Source organism: Cyanistes caeruleus, chromosome 5 (assembly GCF_971803275.1).
Source record: "Cyanistes caeruleus chromosome 5, bCyaCae1.hap1.1, whole genome shotgun sequence".
In the NCBI taxonomy this organism is placed as follows: Eukaryota; Metazoa; Chordata; class Aves; order Passeriformes; family Paridae; genus Cyanistes; species Cyanistes caeruleus.
In genome coordinates this window covers 23,557,076-23,581,577 of record NC_141705.1, presented here as the reverse complement: position 1 = coordinate 23,581,577, position 24,502 = coordinate 23,557,076, and the positions used below count along the sequence as shown (strand labels likewise).

General features: G+C 40.7%; 1 protein-coding gene across 47 annotated transcripts in view; it reads left to right on the top strand.

Annotated features, from left to right (window-relative positions):
* APBB2 (amyloid beta precursor protein binding family B member 2) overlaps positions 1 to 24,502 on the top strand; it is a 158,508-nt gene that overhangs the window by 8,662 nt on the left and 125,344 nt on the right. For 5 of the 47 annotated variants that reach the window (XM_086891285.1, XM_086891256.1, XM_086891273.1 and 2 more), the window contains exon 1: positions 2,506 to 2,596. The exons of 40 other annotated variants lie outside the window; for them this stretch is intronic. The gene's annotated coding sequence lies outside the window, so the exon portion shown is untranslated. Of the gene's footprint in view, positions 1 to 2,505; positions 2,597 to 21,936; positions 22,029 to 24,502 lie in introns of those variants that run through there. 2 more of the 47 variants (XM_086891275.1, XM_086891269.1) reach the window with 1 other exon arrangement.

Below are 24,502 nucleotides of genomic sequence, written 5' to 3'. Positions count from 1 at the left end.
ACAGGTTGCTGATATTTGTACTGGTGTCATTAGTCTTCCCAGAGTAATGGGGTGGATACTTTCTGTGCAGTGTTGTCACTCTAGGCTGACAGAGCCTAGAGAGCTCTTGCTTGGCACACAGTGTGAGCATGTCCTGAGTTTTCCCTGCCGCTGAGTGCAAATACTTGATAACTTCCTCAGGCAGCCAATGTTCTAGCAGGGAGCTGGGCTTTCCTCATTCTGGGGTTGTTCTTGGAGCTGAGGTTGCAAGCAAATATTTTAAGCACGGGTAGATGCAATGTGCTGTTATGGCAGGATGTGAATCCTCCTTGCACAAGCTTCAGAGGAGGTGTTGAAATTCTAGATTCATGATGTTAGAGGATGCAACTGAATTTGAATAGATTTTAAAGACTGACAGAGGAGATGCTCTAAGGAGAGTGACACACATACCCTGCAACTCCAAAATGAAGATACTGGTGCTCCCAAAGGCTGGCTCAGGAAAGGCACCTGCAAGAGGACTCTGCTGGAGGCAGGACCTAGTACACAAATAGATGAGAAGGAACTTTAGTTACACAGAGGAGCTAGATGATGAGATTTGATGCAAAATGCAACAATAAAATAACCCTAAGTAACTTGCACAGAGTTAGACACTAACCTGGATATAAAACTCTTCTATGGAGCAGTGGGGAGGCATAGTGTGTGCTAGATATAAATAAATCCATTTTAAAATGTTTTCTAGGTTTCTTTCTTTCCTCTCCTTGTCTGTTTTAAGGGCAGGCCAAGGTTTATCCTGCAAGATTCTAAGTACCCAAATTTTAAAATAATTGTGTTTTGTTTTGCAGAAACTGAAGTTTCCACATGGAAGTTTGAGACACAAGCTATGTTCCTTTGCATTTTCTTGGCTATTCCTAATGTAATAGTAGCTGTAGCTGTCATTACCTCTAATTCAGAGGCATAAGCTATCTCAAAAGCTTTCACAGCACAACAGGGAGTTTTAATAGGCCATGAGACACCCTGTGCAAAGCTTGTCAAGTGGCCACAGCTGGTTGGTAAAAGTGGATGATTAAAAATGAGCGTTTTCCAAAGGTTTTGAGTGTGGCAGGCTCATTGATTAGCCATGTTTCTACTTCATTCAGGAGCTGTGGGTGAAAGAACTTTTTCTTTGAAACAGAGCAGTGCACACATGAATGCTTGACACTTGTGGATGCTCCTACTTTCTTACCTCAGATGGTATCTGCACAGCATACAGGAAATGGTAGTAAAATTATTAGTACTTCTGAAATGGGTGTTGTGGAGATTTTTAACCATAACTAGAAAGCTACACAATGTCTTAAACTTGATAAAATGGTTCAATTTGAAGCAAAAGGCTTTGAATTGAAGAGCACATCACAATTTTACAAGGTGAAGTTATGCAGCTGAAGTAGATTGGTTTTACAGAGGGTCTGCTGAAGATTGACAGAGGCAAAGCACCATAGTGAAATGACAGTGTAGGCTGGATACCCTCTGATGGTGAGCAAGTATTTAAAAAAAAAAGGCAGCTCCACTGGGAAGTCTAACTAGTGCTGTTGTTTTAAGGGTCATCAGGAATGGCTTCAGAAACTGAGCTTACTTTAGAATAGCAGTTTATTGTCAGAATTAAGATCAGAAAATTTGCTTATTGCTTCTGAAGAGAAGTAGTATTAGGAGGCTTTTGCGTGCTCATTTCCTTCATTTGCTCTATGCTTTTTCATGTTATAGCAATATCTGTGTTTAAAACAACCTTTTTCTTAAAACATTTATCTTCAAAGATAAAAGCAAAGTATTTATAATGCTAGTATGGCGTTGGCAGCTTTTAATTAGATGATCTGAGTACAAAGTTAAGAAATGGCGCGCTGACAGGAATTTTTAGATCTGCTGGTTTTCCTGTTGTCACATGGATTTCGCCACATCGATACAACTTTTGATAATTACACCCTTGACCCAGTTATTCTTTTTATGCTTTCCTTTCCACTTTGAGTCAGGCAAGCGTAAACATTTAATGTACATTAGAAAGGAGAAGTTTTGTCTTCAGAAATGAATCACAGTGGAAGGGGAGGAGGGAGAACAGCAAGTCTTGTGATTTTTTTCCCAGCATTCTAAATGAAATTGTTAGGTAGATGATACCAAGGCATCATAGGTGCTGTGTTGAGGTCCTACCACACTGATAGGTGTTTTCCCCCAAATACTGATTGTAATGGATGAGTTTCTTAAAGTCATGTGTTCTTTGAACTGAAAACTTTGTATGCAAGTTGCATGTCAGCAGGTCAGCAGTGATTGTGTTGCCAAAGGAGGTCTGTTGATGCCACCATTCAGACAAGTGGCATGTTTTGGACTTTACTCCTGTGATAGGGTAATTGACTGCTGGCCCATATTATAAGGGCAGAAGAAGGTATTAAAAAAAAAAAAAAGTTTTTTTTTAAAAGGAGTAATTGCCATAATAATTTTCTGAGTGGGGCCATTGGTAATACAAAAGAAACCAGTCAATTCTTTTATTTTTTTTTTCCTAAGGATAAAAATGGGACGTAGAAGTGATGATAGTATAGTAGACACCTTCAGATTGCCTTTATCACAGATGGTCTGTTTTCCTGGATCGTCACAGGTAATCATTATCACTTAGGTCCTACTGTCTTTGTCTAGAGGAAGCACATCTTACTTTTTACCCTCCATCCTGATTTTGTGTAAATCATTAATTGCTCTTCTGTTTCATTTAGCTGCAGCCAACCATCAGATGTGGGATCATATTATTATTAAAGAACTCTGATGCTTTAATTACATGTGTGCCACACTTTTTAGTGCTATTAAAGAGAGGTTACACACTGCCTGTACATCCAGGCAGGCATAGTGAGAATAGTACTGGGTTTTTTTCTGTGAATTTTTGAGTGACTGTCATCAAGACTGTCATGTGTATGTAACCTTACAGCATATACAGCATAAATTGCTGCTCCAACTAAACTTAGAATATGTAAGCAGTAGAGCTTTGCTCCAATGAATTAATTCTCATGCTCTCAGGTATCAACACTGGTTAAAATTGGCTAAATTTCATGTCAGTGATCCCTTTGTGCAAACATATATTTGTTATCTCGGTACAGCAGTGTGGGATTTCTGAGGATGAGCACTGCAAGCCGCCAGCTGAGCTGAAAGGTCTCACGTGTCTCTTCCCCAGCATGGAGTGACTTAACACCTCTCAAGGCCTGTGACACAATTGTGCTTGTCTGCAATTAGTTGCTTGACTAATTTCCAGTGCTGGTGGTTATTGGTGGTTACAGGGACAGCAATGTTGTTGCTCTATACTAGGTATTTTGTAAAGAACAGAAATTAACAGGTATATTTTGTTGTGGAAAATGTGGATTTCCTTGAGGTGACTTTTCATATTGAGAGGGAAAATACAAACTTTGAATTTCTCATTCTCAGCAGACTGCTGCTTCTTGGAGTTAGTGAAACAGAAGCGGTAGGAAAAGCTGTTATTTTCTTGGATGACTAACCATATTTTTTATTCTCTGTATAGAATCATAGAATAGCTTGGGTTGGAAGGGACCTTAAAACTCTTATTCCACCTCCTGTGCCATGGACAGGGACACCTTTCACTAAAGCAGGTTGCTCAAAGCACCATCCAGCCTGGCCTTGAACACCTCCTCAGGGATGGGGAATTCACAGCTTCTCTGGGCAATCTGTTCCAGTTCCTCACCACCCTCATAGTAGAGAATTTCTTCCTAATATCTACTCTAAACTTACTCCCTTTTGGTTTGAAGCCTTTTCCCCTTTTCCTCTATATCCTCTTTCTCCTTTTCTTGTATCCTATTTCTCTTTCTTGTAGACTCTCTGAAAGAGAACTTCATGTTTTTTTGGGTTTTTTTAAAAACTCTATTCTGAGCAATGAAGTATTGTGTTTTCATTCTTTGCATATTTCTTGATTTGGTTCTAATAGAATATAAACATGTGTAAAAGTTACTTATTTTCCAAAATCGTAGCAGCCCTGCTGCGTTTGAAGCATCGTATGTGCTTACAAATGAAACAGTCAGACTGTTAAGTTTTAAAACAGATATTAAAGGAAAGACTAGTGAAAGTCATGTATGGAAAATGGGACAAAATGCAGAATAAGTTAATCTGTTGGTGGACTGTGTCAGAATAAATGACCCTTTATTTTCTTTTTCCTACCTTAAGATGTGAGTCAGAATAAATATTTTTATTTCAGCGGGTCTTTAATAAAACATTTGTTATGGCAGTTGTTAGAGCTACAAAGCAGTTAAGGATTGTACTAAAGGGGAAACAATAGAAGAGCAAAGGAAATGCTTAGATTGGAGAAGACTAGGGGTGGATGTTGCCAAAAAAAATTTGTCATCCAGAAGTTAGGAGTGCTCAAAAGGTGCATTAATCTTGTTGGTATTAAATGAGATGATGTAGATGTATCTAGCCCTTATACAGAAGAATTAGAGCCATTATACTGTAGAGTTCTTGTCTAGGAAGGAATTAAACATTTTGATAATGAGAAGTCAGAAAGATAATTTGAAATCCAACTTGGTGGTGCAAGTATTGGTTTTACCCCACATAGTACCCAGCATTTTGGGGGGCACACGCTTTGGGATTTCTTGTCCCTTGTTTTATCTGGTCTTTCCCTGCCTCCTTTCCAGCTCTGCCTCAGTTTGCATGTTTTTGATCTCACCTCTTCTTTCTACAACTTTCTGAAGTTGTACAGCACTCTTTGTGCTTATAGCTCTGGAAAAGCTAATTGAAACAAAATTTTGCTAATTGTCTCTGGAAGTGGCACAAAGAATGACTGGACTGGCTTGCTCAGCCTGGGAAAAGGGAGAAGTGCTCTACAGTTCCTGGACTTTGAACTGCTTGTGGCTTTATGGTTTCCCAAACTGTGGTTGCAGTTTCCTATTTGGCTGTTCAGAGGTGAATTCCAAAAGCTTCAGCAGAGTTTTGGTGTTTCTTGCTGCAAAAGCTTTGGCAAGGACTTCACTGCATACATAATTCTAATACCAGTGTATTAAATATAGAAGGTTGTATAATAATTAGTATTTATTAAATACTATCATTATCTGAATTTATAAAGTTCATAGTCATGTTGTGTGTGACCTGAAACCCCCCAGGTTTGAGCTTACTTTGTATATTAGAGTTGCCTATCTTAAGAATACCAAAAGATATCCCCTCTCCCTGATGTTTTTAGATGTCCGTGTAGCATTACAGTGTGTAAGTAATTAGTATCTTTGAACATAGTGCTGAGGGAGGATGGGCAGTCCCAGGAGCAGTGCTAGGATTTCCCTGCTGTCAGCTTTCCACAGTTCATGGTATGTAAGTTATGGGCTGCCATCTCCAGCCCATGAAGACAGGGAGTGATGATCCAAGTAGTGTCTCTTCTTGTTCCTTGCAGATCTGCATGGCAAATCAAGGTGGCTCTGTAAGATCAACAGAGAAGATGTTAGAGCAAGAATGAGGGTTGGCTTCTCTAAATACTCTACTGTATTTAAAATCTTTTGGGCAGCAATTCAAGATTTTATGTAGACAGTCAGTGGCGAACCTTTAATACATGTGGTAAAATCTTTCCTGTGTTAGACTCAAAGAACAGTGTAGAAAATAAGTTTTTCCTGTCTAAAGGAAAGCATTTGCCAGCCTTGTTACTGATGGGTGGTATGCTAATTCTAAGTAACCCAATGGAATTGGCATGAGTAAGATAAGATGGAGAAGTGTTGACTTTGAGTCACTCATGGTCAGGAGTTAAATATGGCACTGTGTATTCTTAATTCTGTAAAATTCGTTGTTTCCAGGATTCTTAAAAAAAACTTCGGATCTGAATAGCTTGGGATGCTGCTATTAAGTTACAACAGGGATTTTGATGTTCTGCGAAAATGCTTTTACCTGCCAGGATAATATTTTTTAATTTCTCTTCACAATATGTGGTTCCTTTGGCTTTGCTTTTGTATTTTAGGCAGTACTTTAATGTCTTCAAGACTTTGACTTTGGCCTACTGGTGCTAGTAGAATTGGTGTGCTGAAGTACTTCCCTCTAAGTGGAAGTGGTCCCTGAACCATGTTTGAAAGACATGCCACTTTGTTCATACAAAATGATGCCTCTCCCTCCCCAGGCTGGACATTGGGTGTTGACATTGGGTCATTTGCACAGTGAAGAGCACAGAGACAGCTTTGCTCTTCCTTGAAGTATCTGACTCTGAACGCTTTGGCTTTAGGCTGACAGTGTCCAAGCATCAGCCAAGTTGGAGCGTGTTTTCGATGTTCTTTCCTGGCAGTGAGATCTTTGTAGTTTCAGGATGGTTTTTCAGAGACATGCTTTTAGTCCTAGTGGTTCAGCTGATGCTTTCAAAAATTTTATCAATTTTAAAATATTGATATATATCAAAAACCCATGAGAAACTACTTACCTGATGTGGGGGGACTGGAGTTTGAATCAGGTTGGTGAAATTTTGAGATCAAGATATACTTTAATTGAAAATATTCTCTTGCTATAAAGCATAATTTTTGCTATAGAGAAGCTGCAAAACACAAGGTAAAATTGCCCTAAGCTAAAGATTTATTGGTTTTGCTTTTTTTCTTTCCTTCCCTTCTAAAACAATCTGCAGTATGTTGTGAAGTAAGGTAGCTGTGTTTGGACTCAAAAGTGTTTGGCAATGCTTAAGTGACTGCAGTGGGTTTGATACAGAGCAGTGTTCAAAAAAAGCATGGCTTTGTGTGGAAGGCAGGAGCACAGCAACAGGCGATTACTAATGGGTTTTGTACATGGTGCAATGGGAGTAGGGTAGGGAAGCTGTGGCACAGAGCAGAGGAGCTGTAAGTATATGTGCTGTTTGATATTTCAGTCTGTTGTGCTGGGTTGGACCATAACCATCTCTCCCTGTTTCCCTTTTTGTGTTTTGCTCCCTGCCAAGGCAGATGTAAACTTGCAGTGTTATTTGAGGTTTCTGTGTACAGACATACCTTTTAACTGCAATTAGGGTGGAACACATCCCTCCCCGATGGGTAACCTGTAGTAACATTGCTTATGTCCCTGTGTGACCAGAAATACAAAGATAACAAACACTTTCCTGCTGTAAAACTTTCCCCCAGGTTTAAATGGATAGGAAGATTCAGTGAGGCTGATTAGTTCTAATTCCTCCCCTTCCCCAAGCAAATAATTAAAGGTTGCTGTTAAATTCACCTCATTCTCTGTTAAGCCTCCCTGGTCATATTAAACTGCCTAAGTCAAGTAGTGTTTTTAGTGCTGGTAAAGGAAAGCATTATATTGAGAAAAACACTTTCTTGTGGAACAATTTTAGAATTATATGGAAACATAGTATTTAGCAACCAATAAAATTATTTGTGTTGCAACACATGAGAACAAAGGAGTTAAGAGTGTTGTGTATCTGCCATGAGGGTGCCTGCCTTCAGCTCCTGCATAACTACCCTGTGCTTAATCATGAAAGGATCTGTCTACACTGGCACATTGGCAGTGCTAGGGAATTTAACACATGCTCTAATGTCTAGTTTAAGTAAGGATTCCTACATATTTCAAATACTTGGTAACTGTGCTTATGTGTTTCGGGGGAAAATGTGCAGGGAGGTAGCTTGAGGGGTGTTGTTCTGTTGGTAGTAAAATAATTACACATCTATCTTTTCTTACTGAGTCACATTTGAGGTGTAGGTGCCCTTAAGGCCTCATTTTCCATAGTCCCTGGGGAAATTTCTCCACCTGGATTCTTAGCACTGGTGTTCAAAGTGCCAGCTGCAGTCTAGTGTTTGGTCATGTAAAAGATAGCTAGCATGGTAGATACATCTACAGGGGTGGTGTGACATCCAGGAATTGGCAGGAGGGAAATTCCTCTGGCTGGTTGTTGGTTTACTTGCAGGTCAACTCTTTTATTATGGATGGTTAAGTGAAGAAAAGACTTTGAGTGAGTGCCAGGCTATTTATTCTTGAAAGACTAGTCAATAAATTGTTTAAAAACTTATGAACAACAGGAATTAGCAGCCTGGCCGCCTAAGCTGTTACAGGCTTTGAGTAGCATGTGCTCGGGAGCATTTTTCCTTTGCCTTGTCAGGACAGCTACATTTTACAATGGTCATTATGCTCCTGGCAGGGTTTGCAAACACATCCAGTTGCATTTGGCTCGACTCCTGTTGCTGTGGTGTTTTGCTTTTCCAGAGTTCCTTTAACTGCAATTCAACACCTTTTATCAATCTGGCCTTACCACAGCATGGAAACAAGAAAGGCTTGCATAGAAAGTCACTGTCTGGTCCCTGACTGATGTTACTTATGTGTTTCATCATCCTCTTCTCCCAGCGTGGATTATTTTTGGCCACCAAGGTAGGGAAAGCCTACCAGCTCAATGGCAACACGAGGGGCAGCATTGTAATGAAGTTTTCCCTGTTGCTGAGTGGTGGTTTTAAGTTACAACAGGGAGACTTTCTTAAATTTTTAAGTTTTTGTGTGTTCTTGAGTAAAAAGAGGACTTCTTTTCTGAAGTTTCCTAATGCCCTGAAATATGTGCAGTTGTAAGTTCGGCCAAAGTTGAGATACATCAGTACATTTCAATGAAAACCACAAAGTGTTCATGGCTAGGGATACGTTTCATGAACTTCCTGTTTGGTTCTTTAAAACAATTAAAATTGAGGTATTCTGTTCCAACTCCTTTCTCATTGTAAAAGTTTGTTTAGTTTTTTAATTTTTTTTGTGCCTTGAAAACTGCACTTTTCATTTTAAATGAACTTAAGAATTCGTTTAAGAGAGGTTGAAACAAAAGGCTAAAAACTTAATTTGTTTTATTTTTCTATATTCCATATATTTCCAGACTCCCTGCACTTCTGAAGAGTTTAGGCAGAGAGGCAGAGAAGTTGGGGGAGCTTGTGAAGGTTTGGGGATTAGGTGTAAGATGTAGAGCTACCCCATCTGCAGGGATACAAGAAGGGTACCACTGTTAGCTCTTTCAAAAGCTTGCTGTTGAATCCAAAAGAAATCTCTTGAAAACCTTCAGACCCATTCAGATTAAATGTAGTGTGTGATTTTAGATTCATGCTCTTTTTCCGGAGCTTCAAGCCCATATCACCAAGCACAGATGAAAAGAATATATGAAGAAGTCAAAGGAAGAATAACAGGCACCTCACTTCAGCCAGCTGCACTCTTGGTGCTATCCTTTACAATTACAAAAACAATGTCTGGCATCCTTGGTTGTAAAAGCTGGTTGTGGAGGAGGGTTGCATTCTGCTTGGTGTTTCTAGCTGAGGACATGCATGTTGAATGATTAAAAGAGCAATTTGGGAAAGATGTTCCTTATGTCACTTCAGTGTTGTGCAGTGTTGGGGTAGTGGTTAATGTGTCTCTGGTGTGAGGATGGTAATAGGCTGCTCAACTCAAGTAGAAGTTGTGTAACTTAGAACTTCAGAGCTTCCTTCTGACAGTTAAGATAAAAGCTATACACTGTGGTTAATGAAGGAATAGTGATGATAGGACAAAAAAGTACTATCAGACGCTGTTTGAACAGCTGTGGTTTCTATGATAAAGACAAATCCCTTCACATAAAACGAATTGCAGTTTAGGAATTAAGCCTGTTTTGAATATAAATTTATATTTAAATTCTGAGAGGAAGCTTTTGTCTGTCTCTCTGAAGCTGTGTGAAATCCTTTGAGGGAGAAGGGAGTACTTAGAAAGCCATTTCTGATATTAAATGGCTTCTGAGAAGTTAGGCTCATCAAACCCTGAACTTGGGGTTTGGGAGTTCGTGTTCACAGGGTAGGAAAAACTTTGAGGAGCAGCTGATTCTGGAGTGTCACAGGTCAGCTGACCTGGATACCCTTTGTGCCCAGGCATCGCTCCTTGTCCCCGTTCCCGTCCTGGAGGAGAGACTGCTGGGGTGCTGGGGGCTGACTGCTCCCTACAGCCACTGGCACTGCTGCAGCCCCTCTGTGGAGTTCCCTGGCCCGTGTACTGTGAAGCTGAACAGATTCCAGTGGTAAACAAGCTTGCAGTCAATTAGGCACAAGGTGAAAAGAACAAGGAAGGAAAACCAAAAAGTGATAGCTGGGTATGAAATACCACCAGGGCTTCATTAAGGGCCATACAATTGACAGCTACTCAGCATCTTCATCCCTGCAAGGTGAGCCAAGGCCTCCATCACACGTGCTGCAAAGGCTAGCTTGGTTGTATCCCTACATCTAAACATCCTTTGCACATTTGAGGGTGTCCTCTGCTTCTAAAATAATGGTTTCTGTATCTTGCTCAATCTGGTGTGGATGTTTACCTCCCCCTTGCCCCCAAGAGCCTCTAGTCTAAACCTGATTTATTCAAGTCCTCTGACTTTGTACTTAAGTGGTATGATTTTATACAGTGCTCTGAGAAGTTGTGAACTTCTGTCACGGTTTGTACTCAGCACACTTTTTCCTTTGAAAGAAGATAAATGTGAAGAGCATGAATTAGAGTTCAGAAATTCTCCCCCTGCTGGGCTCAGTGTGAGAGGGGAACCCAAAATCTGGAGGCAAAAGCTGTTTTTATGGCAGCAGAAATAATTTTTAATTGAGACTTGCTATTCAGATGTCGCTTTTATGTTTCCTATTTCAGTCTTGAAAGAGGTCTGTTTTATATGATGAAATAAATGACTTTTTAATAAGCATATAACTAGTATCTTCCAAAACTCTGTAATTTAGGCACTTATGTGAATAATAGCACATGATGTATAATAGTATGTTGCCTTCAATTTTCCAAACTCTATTAGAAAGGGCAATGATGCACAAATATATATCTTCATTAGGTCTTTATATTTAGTACTTTGCAGCCCACTTTATGCAGATATCCTTATTTGTATTGCAGTGCAATTGAATCACTGGCATAATCTTCTGAGCAGTTAGACTGCCCAATTATGATTGCAGTGAGTCTGCAGAAATTAATGAGTATAACAACTTCTCTAGGTTTTAACTTTCTTTCCATTGAAAAGTGTACTGGAAGGAAAAGTTGGGGAAAATAATCTGGTGTTAACTTACTGGGTTAGCATATGGCTTCAGTCTGAATGGAAGCATTGGCTCTTAGCATCTGCAGAAGACAGCTGCCTCATGGGTCTGAGATGCTGGGCTCTGACATCTTCATGCAAGGGTGTTAGTGATTCCAGTTCCCTCCACTTTACCTGCAGAGTTGCTGTGGAAGGGGGTCTTTCACTCCAGTGTAGTGGAGAGAGCACATTTCTACACTGTTTCTGGAGACGACTAACTCCTCAGTGGAGTATATTTGGTTTGGGGTCCTTGAGCACCTTGAGTTTTTGCAGTGGGTGGAATTTCAGGAAAGTCAAAATGTTCTTATTTTAAGTGCTTTTTTCCCCACCTTTTTGGTTGGTTTTCTTTTGCCCTCCCTCCTTCTAGAGTGCTGCCCACAGTGAAATGTGGTATGCAGTGAAATGTGGTATGCAGTGATGTACACTTTGCCATAGAAGTCTCCTGTATTTTCCCATTGGTGTCCTGCCTGTGTTTGCATCACTTTGCTTTTTGCATAAACAGCCTTTCATTAGAGCTGAAGCATAGATTTTGTGCTCAGGCTGTACATGACACTTCCTTATCTTTCTTTTGCAAGTGCTTGTTCTTTGTTTCAGACTGCATAAAGGTCCAGACACCAAAATGACATCCTGAAAATACCAAAAGGCCTCTGGCTATTCTAGAAGAATTGAAATTGAATTCCTATTTTCATCAGGACATCATTAGTCATAGGCTTATGTGATGAGCAATTCCATTGTATGTTTGAGGACAGATAGCTGTTGAGAACAGCTCTTGATATATTCAAGTCTTTATTTTGCTTTGATCCTAAGTGGTCACCGTCAATGCGAAGGTGAAGCTCATAGGTCTTTTTCTACAAGCTGTTACCTGAAGTGATTGGTCTTCCAGAGAGTAAAATCTACCAGATTCACCAAAGGTGAATGTAGAGCAGAGCAGCAGGCAGTGAAATGTGCTTTTTATGACTGGAGTTGATGAGTTTGAAGAGGGAACGGTGGAGGATTTCAGTTGCATCTCCTTTGGTGATGGCAGTCATATCTCCCAACCTGACACACTTGTTAAGTGTTGGTATTTCACTCAGCTGTGGGAGCAGGTAAGAAAAAAGGAAGGAAATTACAAGCTACATGTCTGTTAGTATTTTACAGTGATTATGTGTGCATACAGTTCCATCATTGGCATGGCACTTCTGTAGCTCTGTTACTGAATATTCCATCCCTCACTGGGATTTATCAAAGCACAGTTTGGTGGGGACTTGGGCCATAACTGTTGAGGTTTTCTCCAAGTATGGAGAGTTTTTCCTCATGTATGAGGACTTAATCTCATGATATTGATATCAGGAGAGTGAGAGAATCTGCCCCTCATCTTATGTTTGGGTAGAGATGATGTCTTGGCCTTCAATAGGGAGAGAAAGTGAATGGTCTTGTGCCAACTAGAATGACTTACTTTTCCTGGGACCATATCTTGGGACAAAGGGACTTTTAAAAGAAGACCCTGAGAAGATAGTATTTGGATGAGGTAGAAGAGGTTACCCACTGGAGGAGCTAACATCCTGGAAAACAATGGCTTGGACTACAGGTTACTTTCCTAGAATAGAAAGGAAGATGTTGTAACAAATCTTCATGGTCTCCAAGGACCACTTAATTAATTTTGAACACCAAAAAATGTAGTCATAGTTTTTTGGCTTATAGAATGGCAGAAAAAGGCATAAACCCTTTTTTTTTTTTTTTTCCAGCTGGAAAGAAATTCATCTGAGCTTATTTTGAAGGCAGTGAGATAATTTAATCCTACTAATATTAATTTATCTAAGCTTCAAGCTAGGACATTTTTTCTCCGAGAAAACAGATCTTTGTTCATGCTAAATATATGCTTCCTGAGGTGAATGGGTTGGAAAGTCTTCAGCACAGCAGCACAGGCAGTACTGAGATCATTAAGAATGTGTATGTTCCCAGATGCTGAGCATGCAATTTCTGAAACAATTTAAACTTTTAACTGCACAATTTATGGAGGGGGTTCTAGCATGTGTATTATATGTGGAGCAGCAAGAGGAGTAAGGGAGCTCTGTGGATGGATGTCTGACAAATCTCCAGATGGAAAATGCACCAAAGTGTCATTTTAGTCAATATTCTAGAACTATGGGACAGATAGGTCTAAGAGCAGAAAGCATTCAAAGGAGAGCTATTTTTCCTTGAGAAGTAGACAGTTCTGCCAGCTCTGCAGAAGTTAAGCATTTCTCTGAGTTACCCTTGTGTACTGTTCATGTGGAGCTGTCCTTCCCACTTGCATGAGGATCAGTGTGCAGGGTCTTATGGTTTTCTATATAGTTGTGCATCTTGTATTTTTTTGTCTCTTGGCTCTGTTTGGTTATTGCTCCTTTGTTTTCCCAAACAGGATGGCTTTGTAGGGGTGGCAGCCAGAAAGGGTGGAGAGGACATTATAGGGCAGGTAGAATCATGGAGTCATTGGATGTTTTGGATTGGATTGGAAGGGATCTTTAAAGATGATCTGATCCAAAAACCCCACTGCCATGGGAAGGGACATGTTATTTTTTGCTAGACCAGGTTGCTCAAAACCTCATCCAGCCAGACCTTGAACGTTTATTTGCAGGGATGGGGTATCCACAACTTCTCTGGGAAATATGTTCCAGTGCTTCATCACCCTCATCATAAAAATATTTTGCTTATATCCAGTCTAAATCTACTCTTTCTCACTTCAAAATCTGTTCCAGTTTCAGCAGAAATGCTGCTCCTGTGTAGGGCTCTTTTTGTCTGGTACCAGAGCCAGACCCACTGTGGAATGAGCTCTATCTGTGGCAGACAAATAGAGTGGTGCTGTTTGAGTCTGGATGTTGTCAGAGTGGATCAGACCTATTTTCAATACCTTGTCCATGAGGTGTCACTGCTGTATGTTTCTGGAGGAAAAAGTAGATGCATCTCTGGGTTTTATGGTGTCTCTCCCACTGTTGTTTTATTAACTGTCTGTAACAGTTAGAGGTAGACTTGTGCCTTTAAGGTTGTTGATAAATGAGTCTTAGTAATAACCCTGGCATAGATGGAACAATTCTCCCTATCCTGATACCCACATAAAATGTTCCATACTTGACTTCCATGACTTCCTGCCAGAATTAGTTTTTATATTTATATACTCACACACTCTTTTGCACATGCAAGCAGAAACTGCCAGGCTTCCTTTTCCAAATGGTTTTCTGTCTTATCATACTTGGATTTATTTCAGCAGATTTGGATTGTTCAGGAAGACAGTATATTTTGAGGGTTTTTCCATTCCCAGAGCCAGACTTATTACCTCTTTATGAAAAAGGTAACCTTGTCTGGTTTAGCAGCACCTTTTGAAGTGATTAGCACAGCGTGTTATAGTAAAGGAATCTGCACTAGCGTCCTCTAGAAGACATTAATTAGGCTAACATTACTCTTCATCTCAGTTCCATTTACGTAAAGCTGTGGAATTTGAGGTTCTGCCTTTTAAACCATGAATGCATCTTGAACCTTTTGCTCAGCTGTTTCAAGTCCCGTTCTAGATGTTATAATTAATGGTTTAGTTAAAAATCCCGTGAGGTTTTATAGCTAGCTTAAAAGCTTGCATTTAGTGCACGTTTGTTAATACTCAGATCCATTGGTGTTTTATTTCTTGTCCATTCATGTCACTTATTTCTCTCTGCAGACTTCTCATGGTCCTGTCAGATACTGCTTTACATCAGAAACTGTCATTTTCTGAGGCTCCTACCTTTTATCTCTCTCTGCTGCAGCCTTCCTTTCAGTTCATTGCATTGTGAGATACTTCAAAAAGACGAGGATGTGGGAGATAGGATGCTACTCTTTGCTTTTGTGCACACTGAACCCTTGTACTGACCCTTGCAATTGTTCTCCCAGCTGGGGTTTGGTATGTGTGCATCTCACCACCTGCCCATGATCTGGTTATCTTGGCAAACCCATGCTGCCTGGGGAGGTGCATGTGGCAGTCCTTCCTTCCTCCTTGGCTGTGCGGGCAATAAAAAACACACTTCATTCAAAATGCATCAGGAATTACTGACTGACAAACTTGCTCTCAGACACTAGTGTGCCTGTTGTGGTTGCCCATGTTACTTTGGAGAAGTTCAGGTTTGTGTGGCAGCTACTAGTGGTATCTACAGAGCAGTCTGAGTTCTTTTTGTACTAAATTAATTTTGTAAAACACATCCACATTGATACTACTATGCATAGTGCACTAGTCCAAAGAATGAAGGGCAGTTCAGGTGGATAGAGTAGTCTTGCCTGGATAACTACAGCTATTTAAGAATTAGGAAGAAAAAATTATTTTGGCTGAAATTATTTGAAGTGTTTTCTTCTTTCACCAGTAAATGTCATTTGCTTTAGAGGCATTAAAAACTTGGGTCTTGTCCAGCTGTTCTTGTTCTTTCCCCCTCCTTATTTAGCTTTATGCCAAGAAACATATCCTCTCTAATGACTCAAGCATGAGAACTCTATTTTCTTTTATTTTTTTTTAGTCTACATTTTATGTACACATGTACATCCTGTTAACTTTTAAATAGCAACTGTTTGGAATTAAAGCTAAGTAGTAATGATGAAACTGTGCTTGAATCCATGGTGTAAAAACTTAGAGTAGTTCAGATTTGTGGGGAGGGGGTCCCACATGTAGTGAGATAAATGGACAGCTGGCAGATGCTCTTGGTTGCTCTGAACTGTGTGAGGAGGGGGCTCAGCCCAGGTTTCCAGCTGACTTCCATTACCTCCCATCCAAAACTGATTGTTGTGTCTTAACTATTTCTAAGTACTTGACCAGAAAAGCATAAAATTTGAAATACAGCTTTCCACGTATTTCTGTGTAGTAGTCAAAACTTTTCAGGATTATTGAAGGGATAGTTCAGTATTAATTTTTAATGGCCCACAATGTCTTATTTTAACTCAAAAGGCATAGTCCCTGTCCTGAGGAACTAAGGCTGTATCACTTTATTAAATAAAACATCACAACAGAGTCCTTGTGTTTGGTGAGCTTGATGGTGCTTAGAGTTCAATTTGATAACAGCACCCATTCATGTGTTGCTTTGATTTGGCTGCACATGAAACTTAATTTTCAGAGATTCGTATCTGTTCTCTGTTCATATGTTAAAAGAAATATTGAGGTAGCTTCCAGCAATAAAACTAAACTGACCACCTTTCCTGTGAAACTTCCAGAACTTCCGGCTTCTGTTCTGGCTTAAAATTTATGGTGTTAAAATAAACACCCTTTCTTCTGTCATTTCCACAGCCGATTTTAGCCAGAATGTGAAAGCAAGGAAACATTGTAACAGTAACAAATTAACATTTAAAAATATCATCATGCTAATTAAGATTTCTAATGAAAAGTCAGAGCTTCAGGTTTCTGGTACAAAAGAAGGTGCCTTCATGCCAGCTTATACTTCAAATATTAAGATCTTGGTGCATACATATATAGATAGAGAGAGGAAAACATGAGTGTAGGGAAAAAAAAGTTAAATAAAGACAAATTTTTGGTAAAAATTACATAACTTGAGGAACAATTGGAAGATTGGACCAGATAATAGAGTGTGTATTAGTTAGGGATAGTGTGAATGCTGTCTTGATGTTCCTCATGCAAGCGTAACTGCTGAGATCAAATTATGTTTTCAAATTGTGTTTGAGCATTAGTCAATAATTCTGTACACATAGGTCAAATATTTTCCAGTTCTTAATTGGCTTCTGTATATAGTGTGCTGATGGTAGCCATTATCATAAAATCATTTAGGTTGGAAGAAGACCTATCATGTAGTCCAGCTGTTAACTTAGCACTGCCAAGTCCACCACCAAGCCCTATTTCTAAGAGCCACATCTATAAGTCTTTTAAATACCTCCAGGGACAGTGGTTCCATCAGTTCCCTGGGCAGCCTGTAATGTTTGACAACCCTTTTAGTGAAGAAATTTTTTCCAGTATCCAATATAAATCTGCCCGGCACAACGTGAGGCGGCTGCCTCCTGTCAAATGACTTGTTATCTGGGAGAAGAGCCTAGCCCTTACCTGCCTGCAACCTCCTTTCAACCTTGGTTGTCTTGTAGAGAGTGAAAAAACCCCCGTGAACCTCCTTTTCTCCAGATTAAACAACCACAGCTCCCTCAACCGGTCCATCTAAGACATGTGCTCTAGACTCTTTGCTAGCTTTTCTGCTCTTGTCTGGCCATGCTCCAGCATCTCATACAGCTTCTCCTGTAATGAAGGGCCCAAAACTGAACACAGTTCAGGAACTGCGGCCTCACCAGTGCTGAGGACAGGAGTCCTCAACCTCAACCAACAACCCTGTTGTTTCTGGTGTGTTTCTGATACAAGCCACTGTATCAGGATACCACTAGCCTTCTTGGCCACCTGGGCACACACTGGCTCATGATCAGCTGGCTGTTGACCGGCACTCCCAGGGCCTCTTCCCCTGGGCCACGTTCCAGCCACTCTGCCCCCAGACTGTTGTGCTGCAGGGGGTTGTTGTGATCCAGGTGTTGGACCCAGCATTTGGCCTTGTTGAACTTCATCCAGCTGGCCTTGGGCCATTGATCCAGCCTGTCCAGATCCTTCTATGAAAGCCTTTGTGTCCTCCAGTAGATCAATACACCCACCCAACTTGTGTCGTATGCAGACTGTCTGCAAATGCACTTCATCTATTTGTCCAGATCATCGACAAGGATATTAAACAGAGTTGGTCCTGAGCTCTGGGTGCCACCACTTGTGACTGGCTGTCAGCTGGATGTAACTCATCACCACTCTCTGGGGCTGGCCATCCAGCCAGTTTTCTACCTGAAGAACAGTGCACCCATCCAAGCAATGATCAGCCAGTTTCTCTAGAAGAATGCTGTGGAAGATGGTATTAAAAGCTTTACTAAAATGCAGGCAGACAACATCCACTTCCAGCATCTCTCTGAGCACACGGCTTTTAATCTTATGGTAGGAAGTTTCTACCAAATTGTTGCCAACATGCAGCAAAAGCCAGGGAAGGTAAGAAAATGAAACCCAAGTTTTAAAATCAGTGAAGGAGTAAGAAAAGGGTTAAAACAGTGAAATGGTTGCTAGTATTTGATATGCAAATGAAAATAATTCCTCAAGTAGGTTTTATTTGTTGAGTTTAAAGCTTGGAAGCAAGCTGACTTTAGATGGTGGTGTTTGTGATAAGATACAAATGCAATAATGCAGGCAAACTTGCTGTCTTGTTCAGCCAAGCGTTGTTGGAATTTTTTTTTTTTGTAGTGAATAGTATCATGCCCCCCCAGCTTCTGCACTTGGTTGTTGTAGAAGGATTATCTGCATTGCACATAAATGTGCTGTGGCTATGGAGGAGATCTGAGCTGGTTTCATGCCATCTGGCACAGGACCAGAAGCAATGTGCCTGAGCTTGGGCAGCAGGGTGCAGCCTTGGCAGTTTGGGCTGGTGCCATCTCAGGGATGGATCTTTGTGCTTTAGAGTCAGCATTGCTGATATTCCTAGTGTACTCCTGTACACTCACATTACTCTTGGTTTTACATCTACAAGATTGTATTTTTAAAAAAAGGCTTTATAGATTAAAGAAAAATAGTCATCACTTGCAACAGCAGTCACCCATCCAGGCATTTTGTCCTTTGCATCTTTACTTCGTAATGTGCATAAAGTTAACACTTGGACTGTACTATAATTTTTTTATAACACTATATCTGAAGGTCTTTTAAGCCTTACTGTTTTATAAATTTGCTTTGGGTTTCTGCAGGGAAAATAATGCTTATGTATTCATCAAATTTAAGGGATTAAGATGACGAAGAAGCTAAATGATGGGAATAATGTGTTTGAATTGCAGGAACACAAACATGGTTGTATGAAAGATGTTAGGAAACAATCTGTTCTCTGTTACACTTTGAGATCTTCAGTGAAAAAGAGGACCTTTGTGTTTTTACACACCCTCAGGAATGCACTCTGGAAGGTGGGGTACCTCCAAATGCTTTTAACTGCCTAATCAGTGCATAAACAAAACACCCCCATAGGCTGCTTTCTTAGTTGAAGGACTGTGCTTGTGTGGTATGCATTTCTGGCTAGATTCAAGTAGAGGTTTTTGAAGGCCTTTTTGCATTTTTTGTGGTAAGCCTCTGAACAAAATATTTGGAGAACACACCCCTATGGTGTTCCTAGGTCTTCTTGTTTGTCAATGATCTGTTTCAAATCTGTGTTTAGAAGAAAAGTACTTGACTACCTTTTCAAGTGCACCTTTGGCTTATTTCTAAGCTCTGCATATTTAATATAAGGAAAATACTACTGCAATATGCTCTTAAGGTGCTGTATGACAGCATAAACTGGTAGTTTTGGCAATAATGCCTTTGTAGTGAAACTTAAGTGTTAGATTGCAGTTAGTGGCATGAGTTGCTGTGTAATCAAACTTTTTTATTAGAAGCAACTGGATGTGTTCATAATTTCTGTGGAAAGTAAGCAGTCTGTTCTCTTGGGGGAATTTTCTTGACTGTCTGTCTGACTTAACTTTCCTAAAGTCATCTCTTATTTGATAATAGAAAATAATATTAGACTGTTTGGGTTTGTGCTGAGAAAAAAGGAAGGAAGTCTCTCCCTTTCTGCCTTCGGGTGGCCGGGCACCTCAGGCTTGTGCAGTGTGCTGAGCATCTCCTCAGCTGTGTGTGCTTCCCTGCCATTGCTATATTTCTCAGCTAGCCCTCTCCTAGCAATAGGTTAGGGTTAGGGCGTGCTGTTTTGGGTAGGGTCACACAGAGGGTGATTCGCCTTATCTGTTAGTGGGAAGGATGCTAATGCTTTGGAGGATTCCTGTCATTCCTGTGATGGAAATTGGTCTGTGTATTTTGAATACACATTCAAATGATGAATTGTCTCATCAACAAAGCATTGGTGTTTATAACAAAACAAAGGTGTGAGGTCCCACTGTGCAGTCTAAACTATTCTTGATTCATGTCCTTGGGACTGTTCTTGCTGAAGTAGGGTATCAGCATCTAGAAGCAACTGTTTCCTTCACTGTGTGATGGCTGCTGGTGGCTTACGTGTTTTGGATTAAGGTATAAATAATCATATGAGGATTATATCTATATATATCTTCCTTTAAAAAAACAAAAAAACTTCTGGGTGCCTCTTTCCGTACTTGATCTACCTGCTACTCCTGCTGTTTCTGAGCTCCAGCAGGGACAGTCTGGGTCATCAAACATGGGATAAATACAGATGGTCCTGTCATGCTGTTTTTTGTGAGGATGCAGTAGCAAAGGTCAGGGAGTCAGGTTGGGAATCACTCTGTAAGTACAAAAAGGAATCAGCTGGCTGCAGTGACTATCCCTCCCTAGATCTTAGTCATCATGCAGCATGGTGGTGACACAGGAGGTGTGTTTCTAAGCTAGGGTAACCAAGCAAAGGAGTAGTTGAGTGCAGGGGGATGCTTCAGAGTGGCTTTTCTGGAGAGAATTTGCTAAAGTATGCTACCTAAATGGTTAATTTGTTTTTTTTAAAACATGACACTGAGTTTCCAGTGTGCCCTGGTGTGTCCTGGGATGCATCAGGCACAGCATCACCAGCCAGGCAAAGGAGATGATTGTCCCACTCTTTTCTGCACTGGTGCAGTCCCACCTTGAGTGCTGGGTCGTTTGTCACAGCGTAAAAATATAAAGCAATTAGAGAGAGTCCAAAGAAGGGCCATGAAGATAGTGAAGTGTCTAAAGGAGAAGACATGTGACGACCAGCTGAGGTCACTTGGGTTGTTCTTGGAAGAGACTGAGGTCTACAGCTTCCTCACATGGGGGAGCAGAGAAGCAGGTGCTGAAGCCTTTTCTCTGGTGACAAGCAATAGGGCCTGAGGGAATGGCATCAAGCTGCACCAGGGGATGTTTAGATGGTCTATCAGGAGAAGGTTCTTCACCCGGAGGGTGGTTGGGCACTGGAACAGGTTCTCCAGAGAAGTGGTCACAGCACCAAGCCTGATAGATTTCAAGAAATGTTTGGACAATGTTCTCAGACACATGATGTGATAATTGGGGTTGTCCTGTGCAGGGCTAGGAGTTGGACTTTGATGATCCTTATGGGTCTCTTCCAACTCAGGATATTCTATGATTATATGACTGATATGTGCAAGCACTGAGTGAGGAAATATTTGAGACATTTGCAGTGTGCTTTGCAGAACACAGTAGGAAATACTTCAGCAAAGCTCTTGCTAAGAAGTTTCTAAGGAGAGATTTGCTGTGAAGAGTGTTTTTTAGGAGGCTTGGTGTGGAGGTGCCGAGATGAACATGCTGCAGTTTTTGTTGGCAAGGAGCCTGCCTCTGGCTGACACATCTTTTGGTAGGCACTTGTGACTTCTCTCTTTTTAAAATGGTTAGTTGGATTAAATAGGACCATGAGGAAGATGAAGTACTTTGTATTCCTTCATTGATGTTGAAATTAATTTGATTTCTTACATCAAGGGAGGGATATAAGCCACAGGTAGAAAATGTATTCCTGTTCTACTGTATCTAACAAGCTCTTGTTTTTCAAATTTATTACCCTGTGCAATGTTATGCTTTACTAGTCTGGAGTAATTTTAGCAAAACTGAGTGCTCATTCACTGGCTTCTGCATGCCAGTGAAACTTCGGTGCTATGAAAGTAGTTTCTGTTCCACAGAACTTCTGTTCACTTTAGGTTTTTTGACTGTGGCCTACTGTTGCTGTTCCATGCTCTTGCCATAAAGTGGTATGTTTAAACAGGATGCCTTTGTTTGTGCCCAGGCACCACCGTTTTGGGGGGCGGGAGAAGCTGGCGAGAGGGATCAAGTGGCTGCTGCTTACAGGCCCCTGGGGGAGCCAGGCAAAATGGTGCTCATTCATGGGGCTCCAGCAGTAAAGTGTACCTTCCCCAGTGCTTCCCTCCTGTTTTATTTTGGCTCTGCAAGTTGCCCAAGCTGCAAAGAGTGCCTGGCTCTCAGTGCTTTAGGATATTTTGGGTAGTTGGAGTGCTTCTGCCATTTTTTCCGCGCTTTCCAGGCAGCAAGGAGGGCATGGAGGTCCTGTGGTGTGGCCCTGCTGACAGTGTCCATTGCAAGCATTGCTGAATGCAGAATGACCCTGTGCTGATGGTAGGTGTCTTTTGTCTTGTGCTAAACGGGTTTGGCTTTTGAGACTGGATGATCCGCATTGGTGCTCCAGGTAGGTGCAGCATGATTGCCTTGGCTGTCATCTGCTGCTGCCTGGTCATCTGTCTGGCTTCTGGGCAGTGGGAAGGGAATGTGGTAGTGGAGGGCTCCTGCTGGGCTGCATTCAGTGATTGCTTTCCTCTAGGCAGTTTTGGGCTGTCTCATGACTAAACCCTCAGTGTTCTTGCCAGAATGCTGTAGTTCTCAAAGTCCTGTGCAGTTTCACTTGGGAATTGTGCATGTATGATAAAAGTCACAGCTGATGGGGACAGGATTTCCTCTTTCCTTGCTAAAAATAGCCTTTGTCTAGGGAGGAGTAACAATTCCCAAAAACTTAACTCAATGCACTGGGCAAAAATGGGCTTGCTGGGGAGCGCTTGCCCATGAGCTTCCAGAAGGTAGGAGTGTGGTACCATCTCTGACAAGCAAAATGCTTCGAAGAGAGTGGCCACATGTGGAATGTGGGAGAGGAATATTCCATAAAAATAATTTGTCATTGCCAGTGAATTAATTTCTCCAAGGGTTTTGGAATTTAGTCTTGGATATTTGGAGCTAAAGGCTAACTCACTAGTGTCTGGGGCTGGCATCCTCTTCAGAAATTAAGACTAACAAAAGGAAGGAAGTGAATGAATACCTGAGAATACATACAATTCTGATGTGAAAATGGACATACCTTGTATTTTGGGAGAGAGATTTTTTAATTTTTTTTTCCTGCTTTGCAGTTCCCCCTCAAAAGAAATAAATAACACTCATTTTGAGTTCTGATTATTTACAAAACAGAGCAATTCCGTTCTTCTTCCTGATGTTTTATTATCCCAAAATTTAAGTAGGAAGACTTGGTGGGAAAACCCATAACCAGGCAGTGTGGGTGAGGGAGCTGGTGGTACTCATGTAGCATTTACAGCAAGCACAATTTTGCTGTTGGACCAGCCTGGCTATAGTCTGTTCTGGAGGTGTAGGGTGACTGGGCTGCAGTACATTGTCTGACCTGCTTTTCAAATTGAAATCCTTCCTGCCGTGTTAACAGCACCCCTGCAGCAGGTAGTGGTTCTCACAATGTACGTGGTCCCTGACTCCTTATGTGACAGAGGGATAACAAACTTGCCCGTTTACTCTTCAATGGTTGCATTTTGATAGATATAGTGATGTAATAGCAGAAATACAGTTGTGACAAGTTTTGCCTGGTGGGTAATGTATACCAGACTGGTTTTGTTACTAAGTTACTTTAAAAAGGATAGCTTAAATGAATGATTGTTGCTGCATTAAAGAAGAACTCCATCTCAATTATTAAAGACTCAGCTCTATTTGAGTCCATAAGATGTTTGCTCATTGCTTTTTCCTTCTTGAAAAAAAAGGTTGTAGAAGTTCTGCTTGGACTATGGGGAATGAAAAAATTCAAAATACGAACTGCAGTCCTCTTACTGGTTACCATAGAAATCTAAATAAAGAATGCTCTGCAAATAGTATAAATATAACACTTTGACATCTCTTACTTTCTTAAAAAGACATGTCATTGTTTAGATCACTGTAGTGACTGATCAGTAAGGGCCACTGCACAGATTCTGAATAAGATTGCTGTATAAGCGCTGTATTTATACTATTTGCAAAGTATTCTCAGTATCAGAAAACTTTTCTATTGCTGATTTTTGATGCCAGTTTGCTGTTCTGGTAAATGAGACTAGAAAATGCTGCTCTGTATTCATAGTGGGAGCTGCAAAATCTTAAGATTTTACGAATTATGAATGAGTCACCTATGGGGCTGTTCCTATTATTCCAGCAAGAAATGCAACCCAGTGACATGCAGAGCAGCCACCTTAAAGCTACAGATAGCAACTCGGGAAGCAACAGGATGTCTCATTCTCTTTCCTGGTCTGGCTTTCTCACTCAACTTGTTGCATAGCCTGAGGGTGGGGACTGGAGGTGAGATGGTCTTTTGGGTGTCTTTGCCCTCTGCAACTGTCATGGTCTGACTCACAGCAAGTCAGTGTGTGGCCTTATATCTTTTCAGGAGCTGAGATTTGTTGCAGAGTAAAACTACTTCAGGTTTCCTCCGTTGTCCTTAGGAACATGTATTATGCATTTCTTATGTGGTGGGACCTGATGGTATTTCCAGGACTTGTCATTGTTTTCAAAGTAAATAATAAGATATTATTATCTTTTAAGAAGTCACTCTGCTTGGTCAGTTTTCGTCTGTGTTCACTCATCTTATATACCGTAAACCACTTTCATAGTCCATTGATTTTTCTTTTTTAATTTACTTTGTTTTTCCTGGGGCTGCTGGTATTAGTAGCCTCCTTGCAGAAAGATGTAAAAATTTTAAATGAGTTTCCATCTGATGTTGGTTTTGGCTTGGAACAGGAATAAAAATGCTATGCATTTTTACAAAGTAGAGGATTTTTTTGTTTGTTTTTTTCTTC